Source organism: Lepidochelys kempii, chromosome 4, assembly GCF_965140265.1.
Source record: "Lepidochelys kempii isolate rLepKem1 chromosome 4, rLepKem1.hap2, whole genome shotgun sequence".
NCBI lineage: Eukaryota > Metazoa > Chordata > Testudines > Cheloniidae > Lepidochelys > Lepidochelys kempii.
The window spans coordinates 95,384,718-95,401,472 of NC_133259.1; the positions used below are offsets into that span (position 1 = coordinate 95,384,718).

Below are 16,755 nucleotides of genomic sequence, written 5' to 3' on the forward strand. Positions count from 1 at the left end.
TTCTTACACTTTGCTTTTCTGTGCATGTGAAACAAGGAGTTGTAAAGCAACCTCTGTAACAGAATGTGTCACCCGGCTGCAACGTTATAGCCAGATTTCCCCAAACTCAGAAGTTGATGCCCTTCTCTTGCCACTGTCAAGATTTTTTATAGGAACTGAAAAAACTGAAGTTTTGATTTAATCCAGCTTCTGAAACAACTTGTCAAAAAAATGTTAAGATTGTGAGGAAGTAGTTTTAAAGCACAGTGGTTTAACTCCAATAATACAATGCCCCACTCCAATTTTTTAAAATCTTCAGTTACGTTTAAAAAAAAAAAAGATGGCAATTTTAAGTGCTACATTTACTGAAGCACTGAAAAAATAACCAAGCTCTTTAAAAGGTGACCTGTGCAGAAAAATATATTTAAGCTTGTACCCAAACCATTATAGTGTTTTATTAGATATAAAGAAAATCTGAAAGGCTTGTTTGTTTGTTTTAACTGTGTGCACTTGTTTAGGTTGTTATTTCTTCCACATTAGAAATTCAAGTCTTATCTACCCTGGAAGACTTTGTGGATGGATTGGAGAACTAAAACAAGGTTTATATCAGTGATATTCAGACTGCGGCTCGTGAGCCACAAGTGGCTCCTTATGCGTTGCAATGAGCCGCAGGAGATACCTTGATATGAAAACACTGGGTGATTTAATTATTAACCAATCAGGATACTTTTACTATGTTATACTAAGTTAACAATTTATTTGTTGTGAGATGATATATTATATATATATTCCTATTGGATCTAGAGCAAAGCACATATCTTATAGAAAAACATCCAATCTTGATTTAATTTCCAGTGATAAAGCATCCACCGTAACTCTTCAGAAACTGTTCCAATGGTTCATTACCTTCACTGTTAAACATATGCACCTTATTTCGATTCTGAATTTATATATAAAAAATAAAAATATTTCATATTTGAATATGAATGGCACTAGAGTAAATGAAACAATGAGTTCACACTACTGTGGCTCTTTTGGGTAATGTTGATTACTGATTTGGCTCCTGAACCACTGAGGTCTGAATATCACTTGTTTATATCATCAGAGATACCAAGAGAGAAACCAGACTAAGAAGGGCAGTGATTTTTATTCAGACTACATAAAATTGTTAGCTAGCATCAACATAACCAAAATCCTTAGGGGGAGAGGCGGGGGAAAACCTGGATCTATAATCCATAATTCAAAGGGCTGAGAAAATTCACAGTCCGAGCAATCACAGGAGAAAGTTTGCTAATGCTACTACAAGGGTATCCCACCCAACATACTCTAAAGCAGGGCTAGGCAACCTATGGCACGTGTGCCAAAGGCAGTGTGAGAGCTGATTTTCAGTGGCACTCACGCTGCCCCGGTCCTGGCCACCGGTCCCAGGGGCTCTGCATTTTAAATGAAGCTTCTTAAACATTTTAAAAACCTTATTTACTTTACAGACATCAATAGTTTAGTTATATATTATAAAAAGAAAGAGCCCTTCTAAAAACGTTAAAATGTATTACTGGCACGTGAAACCTTAAATTAGAGTGAATAAATGAAGACTCGGCACACCACTTCTGAGAGGTTGCCAACCCCTGCTCTAAAGTTCGCCATTGCAGAGACAGGTCTTCATCTAATTAAAAGAATCAATTATAGGGGGTCATACAAGTAGCTAAGACATAGACAGTATCTGTCATAAATATAAAGGGAAGGGTAAACCCCTTTGAAATCCCTCCTGGCCAGGGGAAAGCTCCTCTCACCTGTAAAGGGTTAAGAAGCTAAAGGTAACCTCGCTGGCACCTGACCAAAATGACCAATGAGGAGACAAGATACTTTCAAAAGCTGGGAGGAGGGAGAGGAACAAAGGGTCTCTGTCTGTCTATATGCTGTTTCTGCTGGGGACAGACCAGGAATGGAGTCTTAGAACTTTTAGTAAGTAATCTAACTAGGTACGTGTTAGATTATGATTTCTTTAAATGGCTGAGAAAAGAACTATTTCTGTCTGTGTATCTTTTTTGTAACTTAAGGTTTTGCCTAGAGGGATTCTCTATGTTTTGAATCCAATTACCCTGTAAGGTATCTACCATCCTGATTTTACAGAGGTGATTTCTTCACTTCTATTTCTATTAAAAGTCTTCTTGTAAGAAAACTGAATGCTTTTTTCATTGTTCTCAGATCCAAGGGTCTGGATCTGTAGTCACCTAGGCAAATTGGTGAGGCTTTTCACTTGTCCAGGAAGTGGGGTGCAAGGTTTTGGGAAGTATTTTGGGGGGGAAAGACGTTTCCAAACAGCTCTTCCCCAGTAACCAGTATTTGTTTGGTGGTGGTGGCGGCCAATCCAAGGACAAAGGGTGGAATATTTTGTACCTTGGGGAAGTTTTGACCTAAGCTGGTAAAGATAAGCTTAGGAGGTTTTTCATGCAGGTCCCCACATCTGTACCCTAGCGTTCAGAGTGGGGAAGGAACCTTGACCAGTATCTAAGAAGGGAAGAGAGGAAATAGCCAGTACTTTAGTTTCAACGTGTCTCTAAAATAAAAAGACCTGATTTTCAGAGATGCTGAGCACCCCTGAATTCGGTGGGATCTCTGAGTACTCAGTACTTCTGGAGAAGTAGGAATAAGGCCCTAGTTGTGGGGTCTGCATTATCCCCAGAAGAACAAAACAGGACATCCTCTTCACGCAGTTCAGTGTGTTTTTTGGCACCAGCACAGAAAAGCTCCTGGACCAAGTCAGCAACACAGCAGAATCTTTCTGGCTTTCAAGAAAAGGCAATAGCTCTTATTCAAGCTATTTTTGGATAGCTTCCTTTTGCCAGTTCCAGCCTACTGTTTAATATACTGGGAAACAGGACCTATTCTCGGTCCTCCCAATACTACCTTTCCCTCTAGGATTTTAAAAATCAAAAAGGTACTTTTTTTGGTGACTGAATATCAAGTGTGCGTCATGCAACAATCCCTATTCTCGCCACAATCTACAGAAATATGCACAAAGCTACCTTGTGCAAACGCTCCTTAAGCTTCTCAGATTTCCGTTCAGTTCCACAAGAGACATTAACTGCTAGCATTTTCCCAGGGTTTCAGCCAAATATATATTTTGCCTGTTTGTTTCCCTATTTGGGAGACTATGCTCTACTCCTGCCCTCTGCCATAGTGCAACTATTGTTTCCAGAGGTGACTTTATGCCAACCTGTCAAAAGAAAAGAAAAAGAAAAAAAGAAGGAGTGTGATTTACACCTAGTGAACTCAGGAGCCAGGCTGATAAAAGTAGTATTATTCATCTGAGAAGCTATCTTACTAATTGAGAGATCAACAAATTTTGATCTAACAACTATATTATTTTCTGACTTCCTGAAGATTTTGTAGTCCTTACAGATAAGCCAGCTCAAATTACAATCACAGCACAAAGTCAAGTACGAAAACCAAATTCTAGCACAATAATACATGTAAAGGGTCATTGAGTACTTTCACACAAACCTCATAGGCTTAAACCTAAACTATAAAGAGTCTTCAGGTTTTGATTCCCCACAATGAGCCAGAAATTCACCCTCTAGCTGTTTGATAATATCGCTTCATTGGCCCCACAGCCTTCTGACAATTAGATACAGGAGAGCTGGAGGTCACCACACAGACACATATAACGGGTGAGCCTTGCAACCTCCTTGAAGATTCCCTAGACGTTATGCTGTTTTCTCTAAGCACCTACTAATGTCGTCCAGGGACTTGAAATGCCAATATCTCCTCAACCTTTTTTAAAACTGTGAAATCTAAAACTTACCTAAGTCATATGCTACCCTCAATGTGAGTGCAAAATGCTCATTGATGTAAATGAATGGTCTATATAGAGAAAGTAGCATGTGGCCACAGAGAGTGTATTTATCATAATTTTAAGTTCTATGATAATAAAATCAGCTTCCCTCTCCCCCCAGGAATTCAGTTGTTTTAGATCCTTTCCAACTCTTCTGAACTTTTTAAATAGAATAAAATTTAAAACTTGGGAGGGGAGAAGGGGAAGATAGGGTACAGGATGGTGGGAGGAAGAGCAAAGTTTCCTTATAAATGCCCTTTGATTTTTGCAAGTCTTGCCCATTCACTTTTCAGCATATAGATTTTTCTTTTTGGCATTCCACACAGCTTGGATAATATCTGACTGGTTGTTTTTAATTCAGTTTATAGCCATCTTTCACTTTCAAGATCTCACACACTACCACAAACCTACAAGGCTTGGGAGGCAAATACTTCCGAGAGAGAGAGAGAGAGAGAGAGAGTTTAAATGACATTATTCTAGGTAATCTGAAGACATTTTCTTAAGTAGTAGCTTGCTTTTATTTAAAAAACAAAACCATACAAAACAAAAAAACCCACAACATCCCCCCCACAGGTGGTATTTTCAAAAGCACTCAGTATTGGCCTAAGGCTGATCTCATTGCAATCAATGGGAGCAGTTAGGCCAACACTAAACATTATTTCAAAAATCCTACTCCATGTATATTAATATATTTTACACCTTTTTTCCCCTCCCAACCTGCCCAACAGTATCCTTTCCAAGACTATGATTTTTTAAAAATGCCCTTAGTCTTTAAAAAGAAACCAAGAACTTAAAGCTACACTAATTTGCATGAGTGCAACACAACATTTTACCCCTGATAAATCTGTATATTTATGTAAAACCGCACTGATGCAGTAAGAAAAGGAGAACTTGTGGCACCTTAGAGAGACTAACAAATTTATTTGAGCATAAGCTTTCATGAGCTACAGCTCACTTCATTGGATGCATTAGTAACCTTGAACCCATCCAGTTAACTGTAATTCTTATCTTCAATGATCAACACAGATGTAATTCCTACAATATATTTTTTAATCTCTATTTCCGTCATTATTATATCTGATGGGTACGTACAACAGAAGCACAAGTGTCTTATGGAATTTTCACAGTTTGTGGAAGGGCAGGGAAGGGGAGAAAGTATGGCTGAGGTTTGAAGATTAGGTTTAAACAAACAGGTCTTTATTCCAAGTCTACCATGTGAAATTTTAGATTTTAACAAGTTCCAAATGAATGCTATTTTGTGGTATATATTAAAACCCTCTATAGAGTGGAGATTTAAAATGTACCGTTAGAATGAAATATTAAGCCTAAATTATGAAAGTCCAGCATCTTATTCAACCATAGCTACTGACAAAAAACAGATTCGCTGTGGCATGGTGATAGCAAGCAGATCTGAATTGCCACCAAGCTAATGAACAGACAGACAATCTCTTACACAACCTTTAGTCAAAATTTATGGCTGACAAATTCTGATCTATTAACTTTCACATTCTGAATTTCAGCCAAAAAATTCAAACCAACTTAGATACCAAGAAATCATCATTTATCACTATTCCAAAAAGACAGAGGGTACTAAAATTCTTCCCCTCCCTACCCCACACCACAAAAGTCATTTCCAAACTGGTAAGCATGGACTTTGGGTCAGCATATGGTATCTTACTATTTCTACAAGATGTGCATTATAACACTAGAAACAATTTTTTTTTCCAGTTGAAATGTGCACCATGTTACAGAAGTTGTACAACATGAAACGTTCCCTTTCTAAAGCTATTTGACTTTTAAAAAAAGATATACGAGACAGGGCATTGGCATTGACTAATCAGAGAAAGCACCAGTCCAACAGCAGCTTGCTGATCTATTAGCTTGCACAACCTAGGGTTGGGGGAAAAATAGCTGGAATTCAATGACAGAGAAAATGTGTTGTAGTACTTGAACCATCAAATATAGTTAGTTTCTACGGTGGAGAAGGCGCCAACTTCACTCCTCATTACTATTGTGACAATCAGCTCATGGTCGAACACTTGAGAAAAAGCTTTCCAATGGTCAAGTTGCTTCTTTCACTGAACAGCTTGTTTTCTTCAGTTCAGGTCCACTAATTCAAGGTGGGCCTTCAGTCTCTACAGAGCTTTGAGGGTGAAACTAGACCTGTCCATCACTGGCTGAATACTAATTCCAGCCCATTGAACAAAGTAACTTCCAAAGCTATCACAGGCCATGTCTACACTACAAATATTTGCCAACACAAGTTACACTGGTATACAGCCACCACAGTTCATGTATCACCTGTGCACGTGCATACGGGGCTCCTTGCATCAGTGCTTCACATACTCACCCGCAGTGCTTGTGTCAATTCACAAGGCTATGCAGCAGGGGTAGGCATCTTGGTGTGTAACTTATTGCCATTTAGCACACTGTCTTTTGAGTAGTTTTGGCAATGAACGGTGGGGCAGAAACAACTTGTGCAGGGGTGACTGGGAGCTATGGGTCAACTTCCCATAATGAAATGCTCTCCACCCCATATAATTTTCAATTTCCCATGAACCCATGCAGGATTTGTTGCTGTCCGCCATCTCTGACAGAAGCATGGAGTCCACACAGCTCTGTGCCTTTGTCAGGAGTATTGCAAGCACAGAACGCACAATCCTCTGGTATTTGCAGAGTAGCAAGAAGAACCGCAATGAACACTGGGGGTTGGGGAGAGAAGATGACTAGCTGGGCAAGGAGACAGGGACTGGCACAGGGAGGGAGTTGGGTAGAGAGAAGAATGACAGGTTGGAGAGGATGGGGGCAGAATAGTCTGTTCCCACTAGCACACACTACTTTCCTGATCCTGAATCTCACCTTTCCTCTGCTGTCAGCCAGGACTGTCAATTAATCGCAGTTAACTCAAGCAATTAACACAAAACAAATTAACAAAATAAAAAAAAAAAGTCACAATCGCAGTTGTAATCACACTGTTAAACCTAAATAGAATACAAATTTATATTTTTTCTACATTTTCAAATATATTGATTTCAATTACAACACAATACAAAGTGTACAGTGCTCACTTATTATCAAATATTTGCACCGTAAAAAAGAAAAGAAATATTTTTCAATTAATCTCAATCTCTTTATCATGAAAGCGCAATTTACAAACGTACACTTTTTTCCCCACACACACACACACACACTAAATAACTGGGTTCAGAAACAAAACAATGTAAAACTTTAGAGCCTATAAGTTCACTCAGTCCTACTTCTTGTTCAGCCAATTGCTAAGACAAACAAGTTTATTTACATTTACAGAAGGTAATACTGCCTGCTTCTTATTTACAATGTCACCAGAAAGCGAGAACAGGTGTTCCCATGGCACTGTTGTAGCTGGTGTTGCAGGGTATTTCTGTGCCAGATATGCTAAACATTTGTATGCCCCTTCATGCATCTTTTTTACAGTGCAAACATTTTTAATCAAAAATAATAATTAGGGCTGTCAATTGCAGTTAATGCATGTGATTAATGCAAAACAAAATTAACTTTTTTTTAAACAAGCATTAATTGCACACCAGCGTGCTGCATGCTGCCAGCGCAGGGGTGCCCCTCCTCCCACTGCTCTGCTCCATTGCTGCTCCAGCCTCCCCCTGCCCACCATGGAGCCACCCTTGGGCAAGCTGCTCTTGACTGGTAGCCTGCCTCCCATCTGCAGCGCGCAGCGGGATGGGGGTGGGGGAAAGAGGTCATGATGTCAGGGTGTCCCCCTCCCGCTGCTCATGTACCCGGTTGCCACTGACTTGGGGTCAGGGAATGGAGGAGCCTGTCTGCTGCTGCGGTCTCAGGAGGGAGTGCTGACAATAGCAGCCGCAGCTGGCTCAAAAAGTGTTCAGGCTCCTGAGTACTCTGCTTAAAAAGAGACAGCACTTCCCTGCTCCTCACCCACACTCTTCCCCCCGCCCACACACACTCTTCCCTCCCCCAACACCAAAAAATATTTAAATAAATGGTATTCTATTATTGTTTAACATGGTGATTAAAACTGATTAATTGTGACTATTTTTTAATCTCGTGATTAATTTTTTTTTTAAAAAAAAAAATCAGGAAATATCAATGAAACCCATTGGTAATTACATAAATACATTCTACTGGTGCCTAGAGGCACCAATCTGGGTCATGTCTCCATTATGCTAGCTGCTGTATAAAGCTAGCAGAAAGCTAGTCTCTGCCCCATAGAGCATACAACGTACTTTCTGGTCCTTTGCTTTTCCTTCGACAGAATTTAATCCAGCAATCAGTGCAAGAGGGGAGGATAAGGGCCTCCTAATAAAACCAAACTCACTCAGCCAAAGCCAGTCAGCCACTCAACTGAGGAATGGTGGGAATCTGTGTTTGTGTATGTGTGTATATATTATATATCAAATAAAGAAAAGGGATCTGGAAGAACAGTGCTCTGTAGATGAAGTCCAGAACCTTCCTGTGCTGCTATGAGGCCGAACAAACTGACTGGCTGGCTCTCCAGTGGGAGGACAATACTCAGTCAGTGATGACGAGACCTGGTTGTGCTCCTCAAGTTCCATGGAAACAGAAAATCCATCATATAGGTAAATGGAACCAGTCTGAACAAAAATAGTTTGATTTTCCCCTCATCTCACAGATTTGTCTCCTGATGGGAGTTCTGCAGTTCATGAAGGCATAGAACCAGACCCATAGGTGCTATATACGGCAGCTCTATCAGGTTAGCCAAGCCAATAGGAGCTTACCTGAACTTGTCTCAGCTGAAAGTTATTTTTTACTTTACTACTTCTTGCACAGCATGTAGTACCAAGTTGTCTATAGACTATAAATGGCATGTGAAAGCTCCACAATAGACTTACAAAGGTAAAAAGAGAATCTGATACACTTCTCAGTTGTAAGTGAGTCTCTCTTAGTAGAGGATTGAAGCTTACCCTGCAATTAATTCCTCTCATCTCATTTAAAATCATGTCTAAATTTAAAGCTGCAGGGGAAAAGAGAAGGAGGAACATGTTACCAGCCAAGTTACTCTTAATATTTAGTGCTTCTATAATGCTTTAGATCTCCCAAGGCTCCAGGCAGGAAGGTCTTCTGCACAAATGTTCGGGTATAATCTGTTTCTTTAATATTGTAAGGAACCAAAACCCAGAAAGAGAGACTTATTTTGGAGCTTGATATTTTGTTTTAGAACATTTATTCAAATTGGTGTGCTGGAGGGAAACTGAGGCACAGCTGCTTCTGACAGGGAAAGGAGGTGGCAAAGGAGATTTCCCACTCACATGGAAATCAAGATACCACGACAGCTGAGAGGCACAACATTTGACCAATTCTCCTTTGAGACAGAAAACATAAGTTTAAAAGGTTTCAGAGTAGCAGCCATGTTAGTCTGTATTCGCAAAAAGAAAAGGAGTACTTGTGGCACCTTAGAGACTAACAAATTTATTTGAGCATAAGCTTTCATGAGCTATAACAAGCTACTCAACAAGACTCCAGATAGTTCAGATTTGTAATTGGATACAGATCTCCATGCACCGTCTGGAATCCTGCCCAGGTCAGGTGGGGTTGCCAACTTTCTAATCACACAAAACCAAACACTCTTGCCCCGCCCTCTGCCCCACCCTTTCCACATGCGGGCTCTGGGGTGTAGGTTGGGGCCGAGGGGTTTGGAGTGCAGGAGGCAGCTCAAAACTGGGGCAGGAGATTGGGGTCTGGGCTCTAGGGTGGGGCTATGTGGTGTTTAGATGCTTCTTGTAATTATTAGAACTGGGGAGCACTGGCTGTTGGGAGTCTGAAAGGACAGGAAACAGGAAGGGGGGGTTTGAGGAGGCAGAGTGAGAGCTATTAAGGGTGCAGCAGCAGCTTGGTAAAGAGGTTTCCCGTTTAAAAATAAAGTCCTGTTGAAGTTTGTTAGTACCTTGCCTGGTTGCTACAACAGGCTGGGGATGAGGGGTTTGGGGTACAGGCTCTGGGAGGGAGTTAGGGTGTGGGAGGGGGTTCTCACCTGGGGCAGAGGGTTGAGGTGCGGGAGGAGGTGAGGGGTGCGGGCTCCAGCTGGGCAGCACTTACCTTAGGCAGCTCCTGGAAGTGGCCAGCTTGTTCAGCTCCTAGGCAGAGGTACCAGGGGGGCTCTGCGCACTACCCGCCCCCACAGGTGCCACCCCGCAGCTCCCATGGTCTGTGGGTACCAGCCAATGGGAGCTGCGGAGCCAGCACTCGGGGTGGGGACAGCACACAGAGCCCCCGTGGCTGCTCCTGCGCCAAGGAGCCAGGCATGCCGGCCACTGCCAGGATCTGCACGGAGCCAGGGAGCCTGATTTAGCCCTGCTGTGCCACCAACCGGATTTTTAGAAGCCTGGTCAGTGGTGCTGATCAGAGCCAACAAGATCCCTTTTCAACTGGGCGTTCTGGTCAAAAACTGGACATCTGGCAACCCTAAGGTCAGCAGTAATCTTATGTACTTTCCTTATTAGTAGGCATTTGAGTCCTGTGTGATGTTTTTGTCACATGGATTTTTGCACTTAGCACTGGGCTGAGACAACGAATAACAGCCACTCCCCTACCATCATAATGGGCACTAAATAGCAACCTAGGTCAGTTTCAGCAGAGCAATCAAGAACTGAGCAGATATATAGGAAGTTAGATATTCTTCAGCCCTGAGAGGTAGTGTCTCCAGGCCAGCAATTGGTGTGTGTTGGTCAGGCAGTGTGGGAGGGCCTGTAATGATTGCAGCCTGTTTTGGAACTCTTTTTAGGAGTTATAACTGTGTTTAAAAAGAAAAAAAAAAACCAACGTTCATGGAGGATAGGTCCCTCAATGGCTGTTAGCCAAGATGGTCGAGAATGCACCCAATGCTCTGGGTTCCTCTAAACCTCTGACTGCCAGAAGCTGGGACTGGATGACAGGGGAGGAATCACTGGATAATTGCCCTGTTCTGTTCATTCTCTCTGAAGCATCCGGCACCTGTCGGAAGACAGGATACTAGGCTAGATGGGCCATAGGAATGGCCCTACTGGGTCAGACCATTGTTGACGCCATTCTCTACAGATGTGAATCAAGCACTCTTACGAGGACCAAATTCTTACCAAAAAGAAAAAAAATCCTTCCCTTCCCTGATATAGAAAAATAGACATGCTCCAAAACAAAGACCACAGGGTTAAAATGCCAGCAGTATAGCACAACCTCAGTGCTGGGATTGCCGACTTATGCATCACACCACACTGGTCCTCTCACTGCCTGGTTCATTGTGTTCTTGCCAGCTTGGAGCAAAAGGAACAAATCCCCCTGAACACTGTGAAAATATATAATGTCCAGATACAGGAACAAAGGAAAAATGGGGGGAGGGGGCAGATTGCCTGCTCCCATGTAAATCCCACAGGAGATGACTTAGTAGGAAGTTTACGTGTTATTTATTCTGTATTTCTCTTAGCCGGACCAAAATAAAAAAAAAACCAAATGAGTCAGTTTCATTTTCAGGTTCTTCCTGCTGAAATGTTTTAGTAACAAACCCCATAGGTTTATTTTTGTTTTCTTTTTTGTAGTAAATATTCCCCTATTTACACTGCTGGATTTTCTTCATAACCGTCACATTTCTGTTGTATTAGGTTTTATAGAAGTCTGTTTTTACAGAAAGATATAGTTTGGGCCTAAAATTTATATCAAAGTCTCTCTTATTATGAGGAGTTTAACAAATTAATAAATTTAAGAGAGTCCTTTTCTAAATTCTTGTGTTTATAGAGTGTTTTATAAGTTTTTAAAAATTCACCCAAGACTGGAACTGAAGACAAAACTGTTGGAATGTTAGTCAAAGGCAGTCTCACTTTTGAGCTGAGATGGGTAGAAAAGAACACAGCATATATTAGCTGATGAGAGTGCTGAAAATGGAGAGCCTGTTGGAAAGAACATCAGTTATTCAGCCCACCGAGTCATTGTTTATTCTTTTAATAATGAAAACCACCTTTGTTTTCCCACTTCCACACCCACAGTCATTCCATTTGAGAGTCACTCAACAGAAGCCTATCAGATTCGTATAATGTATTCGGGTTAGCAGATAACTGGAATGAATGACAAGTCATGAAAAGGGTAACTTGCCGGTACATTAAAAATTAAAGATACTACCAAATGCTAGGAAGAATTGTGAGTAAGTTATAGGTGTAATCTGTGTGAAAAATGCTTCTAGGACTGAAGAAGCACGTGCTGTAGGGGGAAGTCAGATGTATGCCATCAGAAACTGAACTGGCAGGGATATATGTTGTTAGTGCACGCTGCACCAGATAAGTAGTCTAAACCCAGCAAAAAATGAATTAGAACAGAAACAGATTTTGAGTGAATGCATACAGCCCAATCAGGGTTCTTCCTTTTTACCTGCTTATTGGTGACAAGAGACACATGGAAACAAAGCTTCTCCAATTTGGATCCGTTCCAGGGCGCAACAAACCACTGATTCAGAATACAACTGAATCTTGTTTTTAAAATTAGAAATGGGATACATATACATCAGTCAAAAAAAAAATCTGTTAAATTTCATCATAGGGCTAAGCAATACAAGTACATAATTGTCTTTCAGGGGCAACTGTTACTTGTCCATTTGCCCAAGAGTAAAAGTTGCAAGAAAGCTCCAGTGACTTATGATATGGGATCTAAGCCTAATACCGGAAGCCCATAATGTCCAGAATGCCCCAACAACAAAATCCACATTTAAGATTCTGGCTGGGGAATAGGATAAAAGTAAAAAAGGGACAAATGTGGACCTCCAGGATTTGCCAACTTCGTAATCAAGCCATGACTCCAAATACTGAGATACAATATATTAGTTTGCTCTGTAAGTACGGTAGAGAGTTACAGGTTTAAATAGTCTTGACAAATGGCACACAAAGTGTGCTGGAGACTCCTGGCAGAGCTCAGGGGGCAGAAAGCCATTAATGCCAGTGAATAATTATTACTAGGAATATCAGTAACAAAACAAATGTCAAAGAAAAATTATTTTGAGCTTGCTATAAAAATGATCAGCTATGATAATAAAGAGCCAGGCATCCAGCCCAGGGTAAAGTGAGGAGTGGGATGGGGAGTGGGGAAGCCATTGTCAAAATCTGACAGGGTTCTTGCAAGCCTTGCTCAGCCAAGATTCCCACCGATATCAACAGGTAGCTCAGCTCAGCACGGAGTGTAGAACTGGACCAAACATCATATAATTTTCTTGTTTACTCTGAGACAAGATCACTGCCCTGCCACACCCTTTGCCATGAGTATGGGCTACTCATGAGCATTCTTACTGAAACTGGGGAGACCATAGGTGCCGACTCCGTGGCATGGCTGGAGCACCCATGGGAAAAAAAAATAAGTGGGTGCTTAGCACAAACTGACAGCCAGCTCTCCCCCCTCCCACTCCCCTGTAGTGCTCCTGAGATCAGATGTTCCACGGCATGCAGGAGGCGCTGCAGGTTGGGGGGGGGGCGCAGTAGGAGGAGGAAAGGGTAAAGGGTGCATTCGGGGGAAGGGGTGGAACTGGGCAGGAAGAGACGGGGCGAGGGGAGGATTGGGAGAAGGGGCTGGATGGGGCCTGGGGCACACTGGAGGGTTGAGCACCCCTGGCACCTGGAGGAAGCCAGTGCCTGTGGATGAAACTGCTCACATGAGCAAGGGTGGCAGGACACGTGTTACTGAACATGAGCTACAATACCTTCCGCCACCTACTAAATTGCCTTGTAAATTTAGTATTACAAAAATGTGGGAGGAGAAAGGAAAGAGGATTTTTTAGTTTGGATTTTGTTTGTTTGTTTTTTAAAGGGGGCAGTTAAGACAGGTAGAATTAACTCTGCAGTTTCATCTACTGTATGCTGATTTATTTATTGTTTGACATAACAGTGGGAGATGTGGAGAGTGAGTCCAAATTCATGCACACCTTCACTACCTTGAATTTTTGAAAGGTTGGGAATAAATGTAAGGTTACACCTTTAAAAATCAAACATGAAGTCCTAGCATTAGATTATATATTCTTAAAAATTTAAACAATGAACTAAGATAAGTTTTAGAGCACATATGAGTTCATGCAGGTTCACAGAAGTTATAGTGCAACAGAGAAGACTTATAAGGCCACCTCATCCAGCCAACTTGAGACATGTAGGATGTAAAGTTATAGGACATGGTTAACAAAACCGACAGTAGCAAACAGAAGCATCACCACATGGCATGTGATTCTGGCCAGATCTCCACATGGATAACAGCTGCTATTCTGTGTGGCTGAAAAAGGTCAGTATCTATGATATTCTCTCTTAAATAATTACATTCCAGATTGTGCTAGCTCTTGAAGATCTCTATCCCATGCCAAATTGTGTTTATCATCAGATCCCCATTGCAATCTATTAATATTCTTATTGTACAGTGTACTTGCACTTTCTAAAAGCCTTCAACAAGGTCTCCCACCAAAGGCTCTTAAGCAAAGTAGGCATAAGAGGGAAGGTCCTCTACTGGTTAAAAGACAGGAAACACAGGGTAGGAATAAATGATCAATTTTCAGAGTGGAGAGAGAAAAATTGCAGGTTCCCCAGGGATCTACACTGGGACAAGTTCTGTTCAGCATATTCATAAATGATCTGGAAAAAGGGGTAAAACGGTGAGGTGGCAACATTTGCCAATGATACAAAATTATTCAAGATAGCTAAACCAAAGCCGACTGTGAAGAGTTACAAAGGGATCTCACTAAACTGGGTGATTGGGCAACAAAATGTCAGATGAAATTCAATGTTGATAAATGCAAAGTAATGCACATTTGGGTGTAAATTAGTTGTTACCACTCAAGAAAGACCTTGGAGTCATTGTGGATAGTTCTCTGAAAACAGCTGTTCAATGGGCAACGGACAGAAAAATGTAATACCACTATATAAATCCATGGTACACCTGCACCTTGAATACTGAGCGTTGCTCTGATTACCCCAGTCTCAAAAGAAATACATTAGAATTGAAAAAAAAAAAAAGTACAGAAAAGGGCAACAACAATCTTTAGGGGTATGGAAGCGCTTCCACAAGAGGAGAGGAAAAAAAAACTGCTTAGAAAAGAGATGACTAAGAGGGACTATGGTAGAAGTCAAGAATAGCGCGGAGAAAGTGAATAAGGAAGGGTTATTTACCCCTTCACATAACACAAGAACCTGGGGTCACCCAAGGGAGTTAATAGGCTGCAGGTTTAAAAAAAAAAGTACGTACTACTTCATACAATTCCCAGTTAACTTACTGGAACTTGTTGCCAAGGGCTGTTGTGACGGCCAAAACTGTAACTGGGTTTGAAAACAATTAAGTAAGTTCATGGAGGAAGGTCCATCAATGGCTATTAGCACAACCACATGATCTGGGTGTCCCTAAACCTCTGAATTCCAGAAGCTGGGACTAAACGACAGAGGATGGATCACTTGATAGTTGCCCTGTTCTGTTCATTCCCTCTGAAGCATCAAGATCAGCCCCTGTTGGAAGACTCTGCTAGATGGACCATTGTTCTGAGCCAGTATGGCCATTCTTATGTTCTTATTTATTTCTCCACATCAGATTTGAAACTGCTTGGAATGAGGCAGAGCACGGTGAACACTAGTAAATGTTCATTCATCAGAAGTTTAGGATATAGTGGTTGCTTTGAGCCCAGACTCCCCCCCTGCCCCCCCCACCTTTGGTTGAGCTCCAAGGAGCAGTAGAGGAGATGAGAGCTCTGGAACTTTATTAAATAAATGCCGTTTCCTGCAATACACAGAACACCCACGCCACGAAGACTCGCAACACTAAAGCCGACAGTTCCCCAAACAGCATCAGAGGGAGCAGACATGCAGGAATGTAGGGCCATTCTTACAGTAAGGATTCTGAAAGCATATGGTAGTAGAAGAAGATATCAAAATGGGGATGTGGGGGCAGGGAGGAGGAACTGGATTCTAAACTTCAGGGAAAAAAAATCAAGCAGAACAAAAGGCACATGCACCCTTCAAGGTAACTGCCCACAAGGAGACTCCCATAAATTACAAAATGCATTCAGTGTTCAAAACACAGATATAGAATATACACAGGTAACATCATTCTGATTAAAATGCATCAAGCAGGCAAGCAAACAAAACATCTTTGACCACTTCATCTGCTCTCTACCCACTAACGCATCAATATTCTTTATCTCAGGGTTGTTCCAGTCTGTAACCTTGCTGAACACAAAACCCTAGATGTTGTGCACAAAGAGTTACAGTAGCCCAGAGCTCTGGCCAGGCAATAAATAGACCTAGAACCAGTTGTTGGACATATGACACATCAGGGATAGAGAAAAAGGTGCTTTGTATTTAGAAAGCCAGGAATCCCTCCTTGCCAAAAGTACTCACTCCTTTGGACCTGGTAGGTCACACCACATTCAAACATTATGAAAAGGAGAACTATTTTAGAGTGTAAAAATCTACCCAAGATTCATTAGTTATAAATTCCCCTCCAAGAATCTAAATTTTGACTTCTAAAACTACAAGAAACTGCTTTTAAAAAGGTAGGGATATGTAAACAGCCCAATATGCGGTTTAAAACACAACTATTTACAAAAATATTTTAGTGGTACTCCCATGAATGTAATTAAGAACACAGGAATTGCCATACTTGATCAGTGTTCCATCTAGCTTGGTACCACTGTCACGGCAAGGACCGGAATCCTATACTTCAGGAAAAAGTGTAAGAGACACATAGTGGACAAAATATTGAACCACCACCACTCTCCAGGCTCCCTCAGGGGAGTTTCTTCCTAATATCAGTGAAATGTTGTCTTATTCCTTGAAAGATCAGGGTTTCTTAGGATTTTTTTTTAAAACCCTCTCTAATGACATTGAGGATGTTCTCAGTCCCCATGTGAGTGTCTAATTCTTTTTGAACCCTACCATTTTTGGCCTCAATAGATTTCCAATAGCAATGAGTGCATAAACTAGTTATGCCTTGAT

At 41.4% G+C, this 16,755-nt stretch overlaps 1 protein-coding gene across 7 annotated transcripts in view; it reads right to left on the reverse strand.

Moving 5' to 3' along the window:
* Nucleotides 1-16,755, reverse strand: part of LIMCH1 (LIM and calponin homology domains 1) — a 338,435-nt gene that overhangs the window by 281,296 nt on the left and 40,384 nt on the right. The window lies entirely within an intron of this gene.